Source organism: Brachyistius frenatus, unplaced genomic scaffold (genome assembly GCF_029030835.1).
Source record: "Brachyistius frenatus isolate BFR_SWC_R1_liver_20210118 unplaced genomic scaffold, ASM2903083v1 Contig_7, whole genome shotgun sequence".
NCBI lineage: Eukaryota > Metazoa > Chordata > Actinopteri > Embiotocidae > Brachyistius > Brachyistius frenatus.
Genome location: NW_027210606.1, coordinates 7,858,642 through 7,879,866, shown reverse-complemented (window position 1 = coordinate 7,879,866; position 21,225 = coordinate 7,858,642). Strand labels below are relative to the sequence as shown.

Sequence of the window (21,225 nt, the reverse complement as noted above, 5' to 3'; positions counted from 1 at the left end):
GACATTAATGAGATAGATAATCAGTGACCACTTGCATTCTTTCTTATCTGGTATAATTAATCCGTGATATCTTATTAAGGCAATGCAAAAGAAATAGTTATAAAAACTAAAATCCAATGCAACTGTACTTTCAGTCACAGATCATTTCTATTCACCATACAGCTTCAAAATATGTTTACATATCATGCATAGCTGTCATATCATGGGCTCCTGTTTGGAAGGTAAATGTCACTAAGGCCTTTAAAAAACAAAGCCAGAGGAAGATTCATTTTGGCACTACAATAACTCCTGTTTGTAGTTTTATTTAGGAAACATATCCAGCGGGAAACCACCTAAAAATGCAGACTCAAAGGGTTCATGAACTCTTGATTTTGCTGAGTCATGGCAGCTGGGCTGAACGTTTTGTTTTAGTGCTGAAAATAAGCGCTCTACCAAACACAAGCAAGAGCTGTCTGAGAAGGAAGAGGGGATTTTGTCATGAGAGGGGATTTATCCAAAAATGTTTCACTTCCTTTTCCTGCTTAAAGCCAGGGCAAGTAACTTTGCGCGAGATTCCTCAACTGGATTCAAAATGAAATGGTCAACTGAATACCAGAAACTTTCAAAGGCCTGTCCAATATGTGAAATGATAGACAAGACCCAGTCGACAAACAACCACCACTGAGATCAGACGGACCAGGAAGCATACCAACAGTGTGTGAGGAATGTAAGCTAAAGCTTTGTTGTTGTTGTTTTGGGCTGAGATTTTGACTGTATTAACAATGCTCTGGGCTGGGTTGTTTTCCATCCACGGGGTGTACTTTGTTTGTGGGCCAAGCCCCACACTGAAACAGCATGAGCATCAGACCTTTCCCTCCACAAACAGGATGAAGAAACAAGCAGACCTGCAAAGTCCTTCAATTGTATACTGCAAGAACAGACTCCCATGGTCAAAAACACTAAAACTCTTCAGCAACACACACCTACATGAAGAATATTCACACATTGACACAGTGCACTCACATGCAGCACATGTTTCACAAACTCCAGTTCAAAAGTCCTGCATTATATAATCACAAACACGCCCACATAGTCCAAATGAGGCTTAAACCTATTAAACCTACATCCTCTGAGGCAGGCCCACTTACATATCAAATTCAACTGTAAAAGCTTAAGTGAATGTGCAAAAACAACACTGATGTGCCTGTGTTATGTTGGAAGGACAAAGACATGGTGGGTGTGGAGAGGGAAACTCTCTCTCTCTCTCTCTCTCTCATATGACAAAGCAATCTTGGGTCAAGTTACCCTGTGGGGAACAGAAGGACCAACAGCTTGGGTTACAGTGAGGGCAGGCCCGCCTAGGGTGAGAGTGTTGACAACTGGGGACGTCGTACATGCTCAAGACTATGTAAATATCCCAGCACAGCCCAGCTAATGTACAGTATTCGCAAATCAATAGCTTACACAGGTGGCTGTCATCTGCCATTTCGGTCTATTGCAAATTAAACTGACTATCCATGATATAAGTTATACCCCAAAAATCACAAAAAATACTCATAACAAATTTCATAAAAAGAGAATAAAATAGAAAAAAAACCTACAGTATAAAAAACAAACTTAATCAAGTTCTTCTCAAAAATTCAAATCAAGTAATAACATCATTTTTATATTAAATATATATTTCAATAAATAATCAACCATTATAGACAGTACCCCAAAAAATAATAAACCCATTAAATTAACTGCCCAAAAAAACTTGAGTGCTAAAAACAAAGAGGGGCGAAACCAAGTCTATCAAGGAAATACTCAAACAGATAACTGACAAAAGAAGGACTAATCCACAGCTGTTCACGCCAAGGAGACACAGGCGAAATGCAATCACCTAAAAAGAAGCATATTGTGAAAAATGTAACTTTAAAAAAACTCAAAAGAAATGGTTTAAGATTTTTTTTTAAAAAAAAAAAAAAAAAAAAAGTTTATTCCTGCAGGCAACAATGATTTAACACTAGTTTACAATTTGAAGAGCTGAAGCCCTGAAGAGACTCTGCACCCAGTTTCAGCACCGCCACATTACCCTGGTTACAGACGGTAGTGGTTCTAGGATGACAAGCTGTGTGGTAGCTGGACCATCTCTCCTCCATCTGTGGGCTTTCACAGTTTCTGTCATGCGCAAGTATACACACTTGTGCTGTTTTCTACCACTGATTTTTACCACCCAATCAGCATCAGATATCAGGGGGGGAAAAAAAAAAACATTTACTGTATATACTAATACAAAAATGGAAACACTAACCAGGGTAAGAATGAGCATATAACACAAGCATTTGCCTCCCTGATGGCCTGCCCCTCACACAGCTACATGCTCTCACCTGATGGAAGTGGTGTGTTTCATTGACATGGATACATACATTAACTATGCTTATATGCACACAGGACACCAGGAGAGTGGCAGAAACTAGATCAAGGAAATACACTGGAGAACACATGTGCATGCACTGCAATAATCCAGATAAAGTCCAGTAGTGGTCAGTAATCAGATTTATCCTCTACTTCCTACTACTCTTTTGAACCGATCCAGGCAGATTAAAGTGTATCAAATACATGAACTGAAACCTGAAGTGCTCTTTTTTTTTTTATAGGTGAAGCTGGACTGACAGCGCAGTGGGACAAATAGGCAGCACAGGTTTTTCTTTATGCGTGACTGTGTCTGAATTTAAAAATCTACACTTCAGTTGAGGAAAACGGACTTATAGAGACTCATTTATTTGAGCGATTGTTTCACTTGCAGCTGAACTGATCTACTTATAGTGGATACAAGGATGCACCACTATTCGTAAACATCTTGACTTTCATCCCTGTGGATTGCTGCCATAGCAATATTTTCACTCCAAGAAATTTGTCATGCACTCTTGCTCATGACATGTACATGCTCTAAGAAATCAGGTTCCTGCAGCAGGAAAATAATTTGCTTGATCAAATAAACTATCTCACTTGTTTTAATTCCTAAACAAGATGGAACATTACTGAGAATCAATGGCCTGTCGTCTACAAACTACTACTACTTTATGACAAATACAAACTTTTCCAAACAAAATGGGCCATTTGAAATAAACATTGCACACATAGTTGCTTTAAGAGCATGTTCGAAAAACCTAAACAGACATGACAGATCCTGAACCACACCAAAGTGCTTTGAACTCAATGCCACAAGAAAAGATTGAAAGACCAGATGATTTTTGCCCAACACCGGAGTAGTTTCCCACCGTTACATACCTCCTGTCAATGATCATGAAGAATATGATGAAGTCTCTTTTGTTTTGTACATTCCATTGCAGCCAGTGTTGTTTTCAATCAATGGCCAAATCCACATTGGTCTCACCCAGATTGTAGAGCTTTGTGACTGCAGGATACATACATGTCTATGTCACCCTTCCTTAATACACCAACAGAACTATTCAGTTCCCTCCACAATCACAGAGCCCACTGTAGCTTGCAGGAGTCCAGTGTTCGCTGCCCCGGGGCTGGGAATGGGACGGCATGGGACGATACTGGACTGGGATGGGGAGGGCTCCGCGAGCATGGCAGCTGTGCTTGCCAGCCCCTCTGTATCCACCACCCTCTTTATCTAAGTATGTATTCTGATAGGATGAGACACAGGAAGACACCCTTTATTTGCCCACCCATGTCCTACAGCCTATGAGGGACAGACAGAGAGGGCATTGAGGGCCTCACTAAGATGATGACACAGGACGAAACGGTGGGAGGGTCGAGAAGACATGCCAACTGAGTGGGGTCACGCTGCCGTCAGAGGCATCCTGACCCAAAATCACTGGAGCATGACAGAGCCAAAGGTGAGAAGAAAAGTAGTGAAGTGCGTAAAGAGGGAGAAAATATTCAGGAGTGAGAATCCAATGTAGTTCCAGAAAGAGTGAAATAGCGAAAGCGAAAGGCAGAGAAGAGTGAGAAGGTGCATCCTCCAGCACGTACCTCTACAGGAAGTGGACACAATAATATGAAACACTGTACAGTCTAATGCAATCCAATTCAAAAAAGGCTGCGACAAAAACGCCCTCATTAAGTTTATTATGATGAATTGCTTGGAATGCCGTTGGAGGATTGAACTCCATGGAAAGTTTAATAATACATTAACAGATGTTGTTGCATTGGATTGCATATTATTCACGTGTTTTAATCTCAACGAAAGTCCAACCATTTGGGGACGGTGTTCTTTGTTACATGTTTTATGGCTCTTATGTTTATGGTACTGCATTTGGGCCACAAATTCTGCTCATGCTGGCCGGTGGTCCAGTTGTAGTGAGCCAGAACATGACATCTCAAACAACTCGGCTTCATTTCTGTCTTAAATTTGGCAAGGCTGACTTTGGATTATTCAAAGTCCCGTGATAGATAGACACACACAAAATTATTTTTAAAAAAAAGTGTGCATTATACAATGGTTTGTCAAAGGTCAGAACAGAACATTACTCTATAACCACACAACCAATCTCTGTATATTTATGGTATGCTATTCAAACAAACAAGGAGTAGAGGAAATTAGCCTCTTCAAAATATCTCTTTGAGGAATAGTTTGACTTGTTGATAAATACTCTTATTTTCTGTCTAGACAAAAATTGGATAAGCAAATTGGCCCCACTACGGAGTCTGCAGGGATTTCCCTACTGAAACTGAATGAATGTAAGGAAAACGTAAAAGAGTACATGTGTAACTACAGTATTTTACAGAGTGTGCTGCAGCGTGGGTTGTTTGAGGCCTTATTGTTGCTAGGCTGGCGAGTGTTGTGAATTACGTTTGTAGTGAGTCTTTCAGAGTTAATCAGCCCTAGAAGTGTTTAGATAGCAGTGTAACTGGCAGCACTTTCTGAAGGCTCATGTAAGGGGTTTTGCTGCCATGGAGTAAAAACAGGTTCATAGTGTCTCCCAGAGGAATCAACATGCTACAGTAACTCAGTCCACCGGCTAGTAGCTACACTCTCGGAGAAAGTGACCTCCCTTCATACGTCCGGCCAAACACATTTTGCAAAGTGAAGCTGCTCGTTTGCAGTTTGTCTTTTGTAAATGCCACCACAGCACCTAAACCCTACAAAAACCTCAGAGAAACCCTGCACATCACCACAAATATGAAGCTACCGCCAGCCAAGAAATAGTTCTGCAAACAACCCTCAGCAAACAGCCATTTCTTGCCGGTTGTTGTGATATAAATCTTCTCTTCCAACTGTCAGCCAGGAAAGAAAACAAGTGTTGTGAGTAAGTAAATGAGCATGTGACATAATTTCTTTTGCACTCTGACTAACATCAATAGAAACATTACCCTCCCATTACAGCTCTTTAGCTTTTGCAACAATTCAGTGCCTTAATCCCTTGCCAGATACAAAGCATGCTATAAGCATTCCTTTATGAGACATGGTATCGCTTGTTAACATGCCAAAGTCCACGATACAGGAAGTAAAGAAATTACTGAGATAATATGACACCATACTGTGCTGATTAAAGACCTAACAAGACCATCCAGTAATATTTAAATAAATATCCAGTGGAACCGAGCTCTTTGTTTAAACCTGCAGCTGCTAAAAAATAAACTGTGTGGCCAAAGAGTTTGATCTAATTTATTACTCTGCATATGTGAAACTAGTTGCTCGTGAACCACCCAGACAACGGCACTCAAGCCTCACCAACTGCTTTTACTGCTCTTAAAGGGCTAATTGTGCTTCATGGTTTAGATAGCATAACGTAGCCTAAAAGGCCTCGAAGTGCACTAATTGCTAATGTGTCATCGCAGGATGTTAAACTGCATGTTCTCCATATCTTGTAAATGATAGTAAAACGGGCCCGTGTGTTTCTATTACTCTGAAGCCGTCAGGAGAGCACATAAGGCCAAACTTCAGGACAAACACAGGTGAGCTGTCACTCAGACAATATGTTTAAAGTGGCATCACAGTCATTTCTGTTTCAGCTGCTTTATTCAGTGGTGTGAAAAAGTGTTTGCCCCCTTCCTGATTTCTTTTTTTTTTTGCACTTAAATGTTTCAGATCATCAAACAAATTTAAATATTAGTCAAAGATAACAAGTAAACATAAAATGCAGTTTTTAAATGAAGGTTTTTATTATTAAGGGAGAAAAAAAAAATCCAAACCCACATGACCCTGTGTGAAAAAGTGTTTGCCCCCTAAACCTAATAACTGGTTGGGCCACCCTTAGCAGCAACAACTGCAATCAAACGTTTGCGATAACTTGCAATGAGTCTTCCCTGTTCCTCTGCACACTATCTATACAACACTTGTACTGCTGTATCAATAGTAGACATTTTGTTCCTCAATAAAAAGTGATTTAAACTGAAATATTTATCAAAGAACAAGCATCTTTTGAACTCATAACCAAACCTAAAATGTCAATGTTTACACATTGACACTTGAGCCGGTGTTGAGTATCAGTTCTGGTAGATGATTTATTTTTACATTTAATAGTTATAAGCAGCAAGTACTTGACTTGCCTTGACAGTCAAGTGTAAATAACATCAAACAAGTGTGAAGTATTATTATTCTTCATTCACAGCAATCAGCCTAACAAGTCACTCAAGATCAGTTCACAGTGAAGTCGGCTGTGATACGCTTAGTATGAAAAACAATTACACTAATTTCTGTGCTAGATCTCATTTTAAAGTTGTTGTTTTTTTTTAATAAGTTGATCGACAATATTTATAGTGTACAATTTGTGCATTATTGACCTTTGCATAAACTTGTGATTAGCTGAGCTCTCTTCACTTCAACCACAAAGTATTACCATTAGCTTAGCTCTAGATGCACAGTTAGCACATGGCAGCATGTGAGAGGCTGAGCCATCTGTCCCATCTGAGTGGGCTGCGGGTAAATGACCTGCACCCCAGCTGCACTGACTCATCCTGACGAGGACAGCTTCTCCGTTTGTTCCTCAGAAAAAAAACAAGAGTGCAAGGGATAGAGCAAAGGAGAGACGGGGCGCAGGATGAGCATGGGGCGAAGTCGAGGGAGAGGAGGTCAAGATTTTGTTGAGAACAGAACCAAAAAAAATAAAAATAATGTATGCGTTTGATATCTCAAGTCACCACCGGACTTTGTTTTATGGCCTCACAGAAAACACACCTTTGATGGTCTCTTGATATGACATGATATTTAAAAACTTTCTTGTATTGGCTTCACACTCACACAGTGAATCTTTCCCCAGCAGGAAATTAAACGAGCAGCAACCAGTGTGTCAGTATTTATCTGTGTACTCGTCAGAGCAGTCTCGTTTAAGGCGAGAAAAATATTTTTAAAAAGAAAGAAGAAATTGGAAATACAGGTGCTGTAATCTTAGTCAATTTTCACGTGGAAACGTGTAAACGAAATTCATTACTTACTGCCATATCAGCAGACATCTGAATCTTATCTGATTTGTTGCAAAAGCTTCAGTCTGTACCATTAAAATCACTTTTGTTGTATCCGAAAAACAATGTCAATATGCATCAGGGATTCAGAAATGTCTACCGACTAAAGAGGAGTCACATGAAGGTTACACTACAACATTAAAAAAAAGTGATACTCCATTTTGTTTCCCTTTGTCCCATCAAGTGCTGGAAATTTTTATTATTCAAGTCATGTGTTTCACATGGTAATAGGTTTGGGGGAGCAAAAAAAAAAAAAAAATCAAGCAATAAATGTCAAGAGAGACTGTGACCTCTTCAGCTATTTGGGTAAATACCCGAGTATTAAATAATTGCATTTGCTGACGCACACACGCAAAACAAAATCTACAAACTATTTCCATGACACTGCGATCTGACTCAAATGCAGTAAACAAATAAGCAACTTCTGAGACTACAGTGCTTCCCTTAGCCCCGCGATCAGGTCCCTAAGACTGTGCTGAACAAAGGCTAGTCTAAGAGGAGTGTCAAGAGCGTCAGAGATTTTGGCACTCATGGCCTCGGTGACGAGGTCTGCAGAAGGAGAAGGAAGGGAGGGACAAAAGCTTCTCTATGCTGAGTGCCGCAACTTGTATAAATCAGTCTTTGTTTGCGAGACATGACTGGGATTCTTGCTAAACAGCTATTTTTACATCCTTGAGCACCAGAGAAGGCAATTAACATACAAGTAAGAGTGCATGGCCTTTGGCTAAGTGAGGCAGTCCAGCCGACGTCATCAGTCCTCTGCCTGCTGGAGGGAGAGGGAACTTCCATGAAAGATGTGCATGCCTGAGGTCCACCATCAGTGGGTAGTGGGCAACGGTCTGCCAGTGCTACCACCGGTCTCTGACCCCAAGGTAAACACACGTTCATTGTTATTGTTCTATTGAGATCACAGTCATGCATGGTGGAGTTGTATTAGATAAATACAATATGCATGCTTGACCTCATGTGAACTACAGCTGCCACCGCAGTTTGACAAGCGCAATATTCGGTTCACAATTAATAGACTAAAGAGCTATCTGGCTAACGCAACATGAAGAAACACGCGGGTCCATTACATGGGATTAACCCCCAAAAAAGTTTCACATTTTTGTCCCTATGACAGGACTGTATGTAGGCACACAAACAGCTTTCATTGCCATTCAAGACAATGAAAAGTATGTATTCCTCTAATTATTCCAGCAGAGTCCTGACATGTAAAGTAGCTACGCAGAGTAGCAGTTTGAGCGCTTTTCAGACATGGAGTTGGTAACATTGCTGATATTGTAAAGCGCTGTTTTATTCAGACATGACACCTGCTGTGTGACACCTGCCAGAGGGAACAGGTAGGGGAGGGAGAGAGAGAGAGAGAGAGAGAGAAAAACAAGTTATACTCAAAAAGAAGGCCGCTTTCTGTTCTCTATCGTTGGCTGAATCCCTGATGGATTTTAAAACCTTTTCAGCCAATGTAGCTTTGATGACCATCATGAGCACCAGGGAGGCTCCTGGCCACTTCTAACAAAGAATCCACTGTTATGTTTTCACATCAGTTTTATCATTTAAAAAGTCATTGGATAGAAAAATCTGCGGCGTATTTTGTAAAAATCAGACCGCGCAAAAGGATGAAATGACAGGACATTGAGTTGGGACTCATTAAATTCCTACTATATCACATTCTGTAGTAATGTATTTAACTAGATGTTTACATATTCATTCACACAGTTGGCATGAATTAAAACTGGAAATACATGCAATACAGGTTATTATTGTAAAATGTTTTTTAAAACCTCTAACTACAATCACATTATGAGGGGAAATAGTGTGTAAATACTGGTCAGAGAAGAATCTCTTCAATTCTTTAAAAGTCAGCGTTACCTTCAGTTGCAACAGTCTTCACATCAATGCCATCGTGAAATCCGTTCCATATTGTGATTAAAGGGGCTTTTATAAGATACAACATTCTGTTTTCTATGTCAATTGCACAACTAGACCGATTATGGAATAAGAATCGAAACAGACTACAAATAAGCTTTCATTGACTCGTGAAGACTTTGCCATGATCCTGCAGCGAGTACGAGTGGAAAAAGATGCGTGTGATTTACAGATGAAGGTTTTCGAGTTATCTTGCATAGCAAACCCTTTGAGCCGAAAAACCAACAATCATCATACAGACTGAGAATACACATTAAAGCTCAAGGTGGTTAAAAAAGAAGAAAAGAAAAAAAGAAGAAGAAAAGGAAAAAAGGCAAGCTATTCAATAGTCCCCCGAAATTATCCACAACACTTTTTTTTTTTTTTTTTTTTTACAGAGTATGACCATGAAATAGTGAGCCTACCTTGCATGCTGTATATCCTCAATGGCTGCTCTCATTTTGTGTCGTAGTATTTCTGTCACTGACTGAGTAAGCGGTGCTGTTGTTTTTGTTGTTGTTTGTGTCTTCTGACTTTATCATGTGCTGCAGTGTGTCTGGGGGTCTGCAGTTTGTGACCTCTCCCTCCTCTGACTTCCTGTTCTATGTAATCAGGTTGTCCCAGACCCTCCTAACTGCCACTGTTCAATCAGAGGGGGTGGGACTAGGAGAGGCAACCGATTGTGCCTTTAGAAAGTTTACAAAAATGTAGCGGAAGCACACCCTAAATGATAACATTGGGGTTAATCCAGTCACAAAAGTGTTTATTCCACCTTCGTCAAAATCTGAGTCTTATTTTTGTAATTTTGGCCACCATTACTAATAATTATTATTTACTTAAATTGTATTTTGTAGCTTTTACAGCCCAGTTTAGATAAACAACACCATGAAATACTTAGAAGAAAGCATCACTGATTAGCCCGACTAACTGCATTTCACTCGATAAATGACATTGATTTAGAATGATCTCTCACTGTGTTGTGCTCCAACCAACATCCTGTGTGAAGCGGAAACATACATCACAATGAAGAAGTGAAAACAGAATTTTATAGGGGCTTTGTAGCATGTCTAGTCTCTCCCCTCATGTTGCTTTTCCTAATGGGATCTTTTCCAGCTAGATAGTCCTGTCACCAGATTACAACATACAAATATGAATTCCTTAATTTCCATTGCTAATCGAACGTCTGTGCATTGCTCACAATTACAGGCCAATCACTTTCCTTGCATTTCTCTTTCAGGGGCCTCCATCCTCCTCCCTGTCCATCCTCCTCCCTGGCTCTGAGCCTTCCTCTGCTTCCTGTGGAGACTTTATGATTCCGTTTCCCATCTGCACTCTCAATAAAAAGAGGTCAGAGATGCCACAGCATTGGACAGCTTCCTCTACGTGCCTCCTTCACAGAAGCTCTCCCTTGGCACAGCACTGACCCCAAACACTTCTAATGCTGCAAACATACCTAGTCAGTGACTGAGGGTCCTTTTAAGTTAAGAGATAACAAGGCAGGGTGTGTTCAGAAGTAAGAAAGCTCTTGTAGACAAGCGTAGTTTGACTGAAATTTGCATTTTTCTTTGTGGAGACACATTTGCTTCATTTGCTGACCCGCCTCCTTCGCTTCACACAGTTTTCAACCTATTTGAACTTCTAAATGCAAGAGTGTGAGGCTCTCCGATGTCCAGTAGATTTGAGAGAACGGGTGTGCCTGACCTCTTATTCAGGGAATTCTGATTGTTTATATTCTTGTTTTAGAAATGCAAGGTAAAAATCATACAAACAGCAGAAAAGAAGAAATGCTGTTTGGCTGCAGTGAGTGAGAACAGTAACAGAGGTTAATGTCACTAAAATGTTTGATAAAAGGCTGTAAAAGCTACAACTTTGAGGGCTGCTGTTTTTCCCTGCATACATTTGCCATTCAGTCCCCCACTTTCTATTATAGTTTAGCATACGGGTAAGAAATTGAACTTTTTACAAACTTATCAATTGTATGTTTGAGGTAAATGAGTGCTTTCCACTATGCTATAATAGAATAACAATTTTCTGCACAAACTTTCATTGCCAGGCAGCTGTAAAGAAGCTAAGCCAGGACCTTTGAAGAAGCAAACTTTACAAAGAAGTAATTCTAACTACTTTGTTTTCCTTTCTTCTTCTTTTTTTAATGGTAAGCACTGCAGTCTCACCAATTTATAATAACAAGGCAGCAGATGGGCAATTATTTTATCAAATTAAAGAAGGCAAATTAGCCATGATTTAATTATCTTGTACAACAACTTTTTTGTATTTAATTTTCTAACAAGACTTAACCACATCTGAGAGCAAAGCCAAGTCTAACAATAAAAAAAAAGTCAATGTGACCATGACTACAATAATTTTCATTTAATCAATCCTTTAATTGATAAATTATCTGGTTTATAAAATCTTAGAAAATAATGAAAAAAATCGGATCTATCCCATTTACAATTTTCCAGAGCCCGAGGTGAACAAAACAAATGGTGTTTGGTCAACTGCCCTAAACCCAATGTTATTTAATTTACTATCACATAAGGTAAATTGTATTATTGTAATTCGCTTTGGATAAAAGCGTCAGCTAAATGAAATGTAATTTAATGTAAAGAGAAGAAGCAAATCACCACAATTAAAGAAAAAGAAACCAGAGGATGTTTGGCATTTTACTTTAAAAAAACAAATTATCAGAATAAATGGTGCTAAAATTCCTATGAATCAGCAAATTAACTCACCATTTTAGGTCTTTGAACAGTAAAAGCCATCGAGAATATACTGCCGCATACGATCATATTGAAGTCAGGGTAATTATCTTAAAGATTGATTGTCCAAATAAATTATTTAATAAGAAATATAAATAAACCCTTTTCCGAACACACACACACAATACCAGTGAGGCCAAACACAGCAGAGGAAATTAAGTGAGAGCAGAGCTAAAGATAGAACCACCCAGGCAAACAAACTGAAGTAACCACAACACAATCTTGTGTGTGTGCCTGTGTGCCCTGCTGAACCCGTACATGCCCATCTTACAAACACCCACAACAAAAATTGTAACTCACACCTGATTCTGAACTTGTTAATGATGATCCATGTCCACAGCATAGCGCTGCTCCCATCTCAGAGTCAACCTCTTCATTTCTCTCCTCTCCAGGAGAAAACAAGAACAAATCTTTGTTAAACTGAAACACCACATCGTTCCTTTGTATGCGAGCGCCCCGTCTTCCCACACAGGTCAGGAACACAACTGTGAGAATCTCAAGTCTCAATTCTTACAGAACAACCAAAGCTCAAGATCCAGAATTCCTTTGGAAAATAGACATCTGCTGTTAATGGACTGCAAGTGACTAATCTTGCATTAAAAAAACAAGGTCTTATATTCTCTGTGTACTCTTATTGAATCATGTGTTAATTCTTATTTTACATAAATTATCAATTGATACATGAAGATTTTATGATAAGTAACTACAAACACATAACTAAGGAAATCAAAAGGTTATGAGCAGCAACAATGAGGATGGCTTTGAGGCTTGTTCATTCTGTGGCTGCACAGTAGGACAGTTCACAGGGAAATTTTTGTACTGAAAAATGTAAATAACAATGGTTTTATGTCTGATGTATCTGTTTAAATAAATAATCAGAATAGGCCTGGACAACACAGACAAACTAATAGAGGTTATTAACATTATTAGCTTGATCTTGGGGTAAGAAGTGAAACTCATGTTCATCCATAGTTTTTTTTTGCTTTACAACAACATAATTCTATGATTTCAAAAAATAAACTAATAAGTACTTAAAATTTCATGATGGAACAGACTGGAACCATTCCTCTTGTTATTATTCATTTAGACACATCAGCTGTGAGCCACAACATTTCAATGTGAGAATTTCTTGAAAAATGATTTCATTGCAAATTATGATATTGCATTAATGCACAAGCAGATAGCAAGTTAATGGGGCTCTGTGCAGAAACCCTTGCAGCAAAGCGAGCCAGCACCAACCTTTGTTCAGGCCGAACAAGTTGGGTCCAAGTAAAAAAAAAAAAAAAAAAAAAAAAAAAAAAACTACAACATGGCAGTTGTTTTATGCAGCTGGGCATACTGTATACTACGGAGGTAACACTTGTGCATTCCTACTTTGCCAGAAATAAACTGGCTAACTGACATCTGCTGTGTAGTGTAAAGACTGTGTGCATGCGTGTGCCCGCTTCTGTTAACAGAAGTTACTTAATACTTCAAAGCTGAAGGGTGAACCTTTCTAAACACCAACTTTCAGCAGCTGTGTCTACACAGAGCTCCTTCCAGTGAGTGGACGATACAACAGTTAAACAACATCCCATATGCATGCTCACCAACAGTGTGTTGATTCATAGGAAGCACCTACTGTATGATCAAAACAAGCAAGTTCGCTTCCTTCATCATCTACGCAATCTGTCCTTCCCTCCCTAGATCGACCATCCCACAGTCACTCTGCTTTCATGTGCAGCTGTGAAATTCTCACCCAGCCAGGCGCCATCTGACCCCAGCCCGAAGCATCTACAGTAACTGTCCAAAGAACACAGACCCTGGTAGTCATACTGCTATCTTTGCAAACAGCACACACAAAGACTAACATTCTCATGAAAGAGCGTTTGAAGGGCAAGCAGGTGTTCTTAGTTTATGGACTTTCACAGGTGACCTAAAAACAACACAATGTCATGATTCTTCAAAGTATTTCACATTAAAACCTAAAAATGCTGTCCGTCTGTCAGAAACCACTCTGCCATGAGCTCTGATACGTAGAGGCACGATCTAAAACAACTTAACAAGATTAAAACCTAAAAACTGTCACATTGGCTTTTTCCAAAAAACTGACAAAAAATATCTGCAAAGAAAGAGTGATGCTTACCAAACTTTTCAACAGCAGGTGTTAGATTCTCTGAAGCTTTGTTGTGGAGGTTTTCTCAACCAATTGTGTGGCCCTCGTCCCAAGTCCTTATAGACCAGGACCACAGTACCGTTGTTACCCCATTGGCTTGGATAGGCGGTGTAATTGCTGCCGTTGCCGCACGAACTCGTTCTTGGAGGGGCGGGGACAGGAACTCTCAGTCAAGTAATCATTGCGTGTCATTTATTAGTGTGTCCACAGACAGAGGGAGGGAAATACTAAGAGGAAGAGTGAGAGTGAGAAGGTGGGGAAGATGAAGCAGATAAGGTGAAGAACTAATCAGTTGTTGTGCACTATAGCTGAATGTGGTGGGTTCCTACACAGCTTTCAGACAGCTTCAGACTCAAACCGTACTCGCAAGGTAAAGCATTAACTGCAATGGAGCAGGTTTAAATATTAACACAGCCTCACATCATGTATGACTGAGGGAGCACAGAAGCGTCAGTAGTTACCTATAATGTAGGAAAGTGTTCAGTGCTTGCAATATTAGCTTTTTCATCAAAACTAAACCAACTTGCTGTTACTAAGTTTTCCAGGAAACATGTGGCGTTGTGAAACAGAGAAAAGGAGAGAAAAAAAACACACACAAAGCAAAATAACATCCCTTCGTGGAAGTTTCCACTTTGTTAGCGCTTTTTATCTTCCTGGTCATCTGCTCCCAACACACACTCTGGGCAAAAAGATTTCCTGTTTTGCCTCCTTTTGTCACTGTGGTTGTGTTTGGGGGTTTGTCGAGTGCTAACTTTAGAACGTTTTCTATATTAATATTTACCTGATGCTGCAACAGCTCATAAGTTGTCAAGAAAACTGGGGATTTGATTAAGTCCTCCACACGATGCAACTAGACAGTAATGTCCGCCTTTTCTTTAGGAGTTTATGATTCACTAAAGGGAATCCTACACACGCTGTGCTGAAATACTGTTACCATCTATTCTATGAGCAGAGAAAGCAAAGAAGGAATTATATTTGCATGGCAGAAAATCAATAACCAAAGTTGATGATTTGTTTACATCATTCAATTTTTGCAAAATATTTTACCTTGGAAGATGATGGAAGATGCAGTTAGAGCTTGTCTATTTGATATTCATTTATTGGTGACAGACTGATTCTCTTTGGCCTGAAATGATGGTAAGCAACCTTGTGCATGTATTCACTATGCACCCAGCAGCATTACTCTAGTTCCACTAACACAAAACCCAGAATGTTCATGTATGCAGATATTACCCGTTAATGATTTAAAAAAAAAAAAAAAAAAAAAGGAATTAATTAGTGCCATCACCATTTTAAAGCTAAAGACAGGTGCAGCAACGAGGATATGATGCCTCACTGGCATTCCATTAAACTGCTTGCAAATGCAACATTGCTCATAAGACAGAGTTTCTCCAAACACAAGAGCTGTCACTGCACTCGCTGCAAGTGTCTGAAGCCACGATGGCTATTTCCTTTGCATTTCTAACTTCTTTTTAAAGGATTTCCTACAGAAATGTGACCCCTTATAACACTTACGGTCCTGCTTATGATCAACTTTCACACTGCCTGATGATCATATGGAGCTTTGTTTGTGATGGACAGTCATTCATACATTCCATCACATTTAAGACTGTTATTTTACAATCCTGGTTATTTACATATGATTCACTAAACGATTGACTGTGCTGTAACACTGAATAAAAGCATAACCGTCACTGCTCGTGACTACCCGAGGCTCCGAATAACACCACCATTAAGGTGGCATTAAGGTTCTGTAAGAGTTAACTTCCCCCCCAGTTCCTGTCTTCCATATTTTTGGTGTGCTACTGTCCCAAAAAATATCTCCTTACTGATGTTTGTTTGATACTTCTCTGACGCTCTGCTGAGACTTACAGAGCTAACGATCTCAGTCAAATGAGGATAGCAGCAGGATTATGATCACCAGAAGAAAAACAAACTCCTAAATGACAAGCTAACCGGTTATCAAAATGCAACTTGTGTCTGTTTACCTGGTTTTGAAGAGTCCAAGCTTAGCTCGGATAAAAGCGGTGCAAGATAAGCTGCTGACCGGTCACTGTTGTCCAGTGAGTCTGGCCACTTTCCTGCCTACCCTGCTGACTTCCCTCCCCTCCTCTTACACCATAAAGTCTGCAACACCCTGCTCCAATAACCCCTGACCCACAGGAAGTAGACACAATGGACTGAAAATAACACACCACCTCCCCTGGCAACAACTGCCCACCACAGCCCCCCTACACACCGCTTCCACACTACAGAACACCTACGACAGGCCTGCTCAAGATAGATGGGTAGCACCAAAAATATCAGCCACTACTCAACAAGCTGTGCCCACATGCCAGAAAACGCACTTTGAATTCTGGCTTTTTATTCACTCCTGCACACGCACAAGTCAGTACAAAGAGGTCCTGTAATATTATGGATTTGTATTTTGGACATTTTTACATTGGTTTCAAAAGCCTTGAAGTCCTCAGTGAAGCATTACACACTACTGTAGTTTCACACTACAGCAGGTTGTGGGTTGAGCGGCAGACTCGTGGTCGTCCAACTGCTTTCTGTAGGAGACTGCTGTATGATGAGATGGAGGATTTCTCCATAGATAGGCCTAAAAAGCATCTGTGGGTGAGTGTGTTTGTGTGAGTGTTTGGCTTACTGGTTGTATGTTAATCTTACCTTCCTACAGTGCAAACCAGTGAAACCACAAAACAGGTATTTATATTTTAAGGCTTTTTGTTTGATTTCAATTTTGTACAATAAAAATGCAGATAACAGGTTCCTTGTTAGTACTGTGAACAGAGAGAGAGATTTTGTGTGTGTGTGTGTGTGTGTGTGTGTGTGTGTATCTTCCCCAATCCTTATCCATGCAGTGAGCAGAAGCAGTGTAATCCAATCAGTCCAATGAAAATTATTCCAAATCACATTTAGTGGCCAGTGAGAGGTTGCCTTAGACATGATCTAATTAGCCGCTCTACTGTTAGTCTGTCCACAAGGAAATGGCTTGTGATGCCGAACATAGAGATAAGGAAATGGACTCTGATATGTACTTGTGTGTGGCGAGTGGTGTTACCTTAAAAAGAAGTGGTGCCAGGTTACTCAGCAGAAGAGAAGATGAAACAAAGCTCAAGTACAATTTAGGGTTCCCAGTTATTTGACTCAATGAAAATGTGAAATTATTTCACTGACACAAAACTTGAGTGGACAAGGAATTAGTGAGTATGCATGTACCTCTGCAAATGATACTTCAATGAGCTATCTTTCATGGATTAAACGCTGATTCTTAACACTGGCATTAACCATGTTTGGCATCCTGTTGAACATGCTGAGGCTTGTTTCTCAGCCCAGTTATAAAGACACACCTCCTTTTTCAGCCAGTCTCCTGAAACTGGTACACACCTCCACTCTCTGTTGTCACATTCAGATGATACTACTTCACTTTCAGCTGAAAGTGAATGTGCATGGTGTGAACACACACCCCAGAGGCTGTGTGCCACAAGTGCCTCATGTGTCTCCCATACAGAAATACAGTGAAGAATGTGTGGAATTTCTTGTAGGCATCACGCAGTAAAGGTAACAACGCAAAAATATTTTTTCCAACACAACGATTGTGTAATTATGGCCCCAAAACAATTGTCAGTGCTAAATAAAAATAAATCCTTTGGTTGGCTTCTGTGGGTGTCGGCTTGAGTGCCTGTAGGTAAACATTAACTCATTCATACTCAACGCACCTGCACTCACCATCACTTACACACATCTTCTCTCCAATGGTTTATTTTCCTTAACTTTTAAGTCTATAAACATTTGTGTTATTCAAATAATTCAGTATTTCAATATGAACAAATTCATACATTTCGGCACTCTAGGTTTTATGAAAATCTAATTCATGTCCTGTTGCCTGGGGGGAAGCCAATAAAAGGAGGTTTTGACCCACTGGTAACACCAAAATTATCCTCTTTTAAGGATCTATCTCCATTAAAATGAACCGTGCTGTCCTCTTTAATCACAATTTTTCATATTCCTAAATAGCCTGGGTGACAGAGTCCCTCTACATTTATGTAAAAAAAATTAATTTACGAAGATAAGATCCCCAATCAAACAACAACTGGAGTTCCAATATCACATTTTTGCGGATAATGATAATAAATTGGTCAAAAAGCTAATGCTTAACTGAATTATTAATATTTTCTCAGTGAATAATAACATTAAAATCATGGTGTGCAGTGTAAGAGAAGCTGTTTTGCCTTCAACCCACTCCAATATGGATCCATGTGCACCAATAGCTGTCCGTTTTAGTCTGAATGAATGACATAAATCCAGCTGATGAATAGCTTGAATTATGCTACATGAAAATGGTTAGAGGAGGTGACTTGTTGACAGCTTTCCAAGTAAGCAACCAAAAAAGGGGCTCTTACTGTGGTAATAAACCAAATGTTAGTGAAGCAAATTTGATCAGAATAAACAAAACCTGCAACTAATGACCAACCATGAAACTACAAAACACTCAAATAAAGAAGGTTCTCACAGGAAAGACACATCACTGAGGAAACAGTTGGTAGCAGTGAACAGCATTTGTTGCTTACAGATACTAAAATATTCTATGTCACACATAATAAGTCATTTCCAACTGGTCCAGTTTATTCCTGGCAAGGCCTGTACAGGGCTTTTAATTTCATATCCACAAAACATTGTATATAAACTCTGATAAGGATGAAAGATAAAAGGATTTAAAAAAAAATGTATAGGTAAAATACACCGAATAAGACCTGTTAACTAAATTAAAAAAATGTAAACATAGTACGTGCAACTGAAAGATCACCAAAGCACAAATCATTGACAGCAACAACCTTTGCTCTATTACTTAAGTATCCTTCTCACGTTCTTGTAATTCATAGAATTGCTCCTCCAGCATGGTAAAAATGCACTCACATTGGTTTGTGGTGGCAAGGGCAAAATCCAGGTCACCAATCAATACCTATTACCCCACCGAGTAGGAAACAACATTACACATAGGACACGGAGCAATAGAGGCTGAACATCCATTATGTGTTCTGTGCTTAAAACAACTGGTCCAGTACTTTTGTCAAACATATGTATGACAGTATAAGAGAGCATTTCTGTTTCCTTACCAGCCTTTTGAAGACCCTTTTCTTGCCCACAACAAAGTACGAAAAGCCTATGACATGGATTTCTAAAAGTAACTTACAATGATATTACTTTTCTTTTTGTCAAATGACATCAGCTGCGAATGAAAAGAAGAACTATCCGAGTGTCTTATCTTTGTTTGTTCCAATAATACAGAAAGTCCATGTTACCCCTTAATACATTAGCATCACAAGTACTATTGCCCCTTTGTATAACCAATGGGAATCGTTGCTGAAAATGATTCCCAGACTCAATGTTTTTGATTCCCCTTGTTCATACAGTGCCCTATTCAATCTGCATACTCTGAGGACGGTTTGTGAGTGCAGATGGCAGCCTACTCTCAGCCATGAGAACTAAAGCTGTACTAGAGATAAAGACTGGCTCGTCTGACTTCAGGGTACGAAAAGTTTATCACATTTCCACAGCATCTCCTCATTGTAGGATCTTTCAGGTTTTTTTTTACTTTTTCTTCCCAGATAAGCAGAAGGTTAAAATGATGCATGCTTTGCTACTCCACAGCCTTGAGACTTTTGTCCATTGCCTTCTCTCTCGTAATTACCGGCTGCCTCTCTTCTGCTCTTTTCACCCTATCTGCCTTTGCTTCTCCAAACCCAGCCAATCCGAACTCTTGTGCGGAGTCACATGCACTTGTCAAAGCTGCATCGTTAGAATTCAACACATTCCTTTGGCATGGCACACTTGGTTCACATGATCACGCTGTTGCTTGACCGCTGACAAGATGGGCTTAAACAATTCTCCTTTCAGCCTCTACTGGCCTGAATACAAACAGTGCAGTTCAGCCAAATGTGCATAAGAGGAAAGACAAAAAAAAAAAAAAAAAAAAAAAAAAACAGTCACAGCAGAACATAAAATGTGGTGTGAATCAAGTTTAAAACACGTGTCAAATATTTATCATATGAACTTAGACTCACCTAGACACACAAGTTCTGATCAAAAATTTCTCCCAGACTTAAAAGATTTAATACAGAAAAAGCTCAGTTCTTATTTTAGCAACACTAAGGAACAGTTAGTGCAACTTGGGCTTATAAGTAAATCATATTACTAACAGAGATGTTGAGAAAGATTTAATCATGAAACACAATTGTCCCTTCAAGAAAAAGATGTAATCTTACATTAACTGCAAATGTGCCCGTTACATTCAACACCTGTAACTCAACCTGCTGATCACAAAAGGCTCGTGTTGGAAACTTTGCAATTTCACACACTTTAAAGCAGAACTACAACAGGGTAAGAAGTGTTCTACCTCTTTATTTCCTACAGTTATGGATTATAACATTGTTGTTTTCACAAATACCAACACTACTACTTGTCTGTATCCCTAACCAAATAAACACAGGAAAAATATATTGTAGAATTATCATATTGGTATTTAATACAGAGGAAGAAAAAAAATTACAAACCTTTCATTTGACACATTTTGTTATCCAAATGCCATTGGCATAGCCAAAATAAAAACGGGTGAAGGTATTCCACAAGTTTCTGAGACACCAACAAAAAGCGCAAAAAGAAGAGTGCAGTACCAGCGAAAGTTCTGAGAAATGCCAAGAAAGTAGGTGGACAAGGGGAGTGCGTCCTCCAGACTCTCAGCTTCCAATCAGCCTAGAAACGAATCCTCTCTGAGAGCAGGGGTCTCTGCTGCATCTGTCTCTCTCAGCGTGTGTGTGTGTGTGTGTGTGTGTGTGTGTGTGTGTGTGTGTGTGTGTGTGTGTGTGTGTGTGTGTGTGTGTGTGTGTGTGTGTGTGTGCAAGTTTAACCATGTCCTCTGGCTTGAAGCCAGGCCAAAGATATCGGCCAGCACCATAGTAACTCTAATGCAATCAGGGACAGTAGCCAAAACAGGTCTGGTGGTGA

The 21,225-nt window shown here is 39.6% G+C and overlaps 1 protein-coding gene across 4 annotated transcripts in view; it reads right to left on the bottom strand.

Annotated features, from left to right (window-relative positions):
* Positions 1–21,225, bottom strand: part of gab1 (GRB2-associated binding protein 1) — a 50,003-nt gene that overhangs the window by 18,276 nt on the left and 10,502 nt on the right. The window lies entirely within an intron of this gene.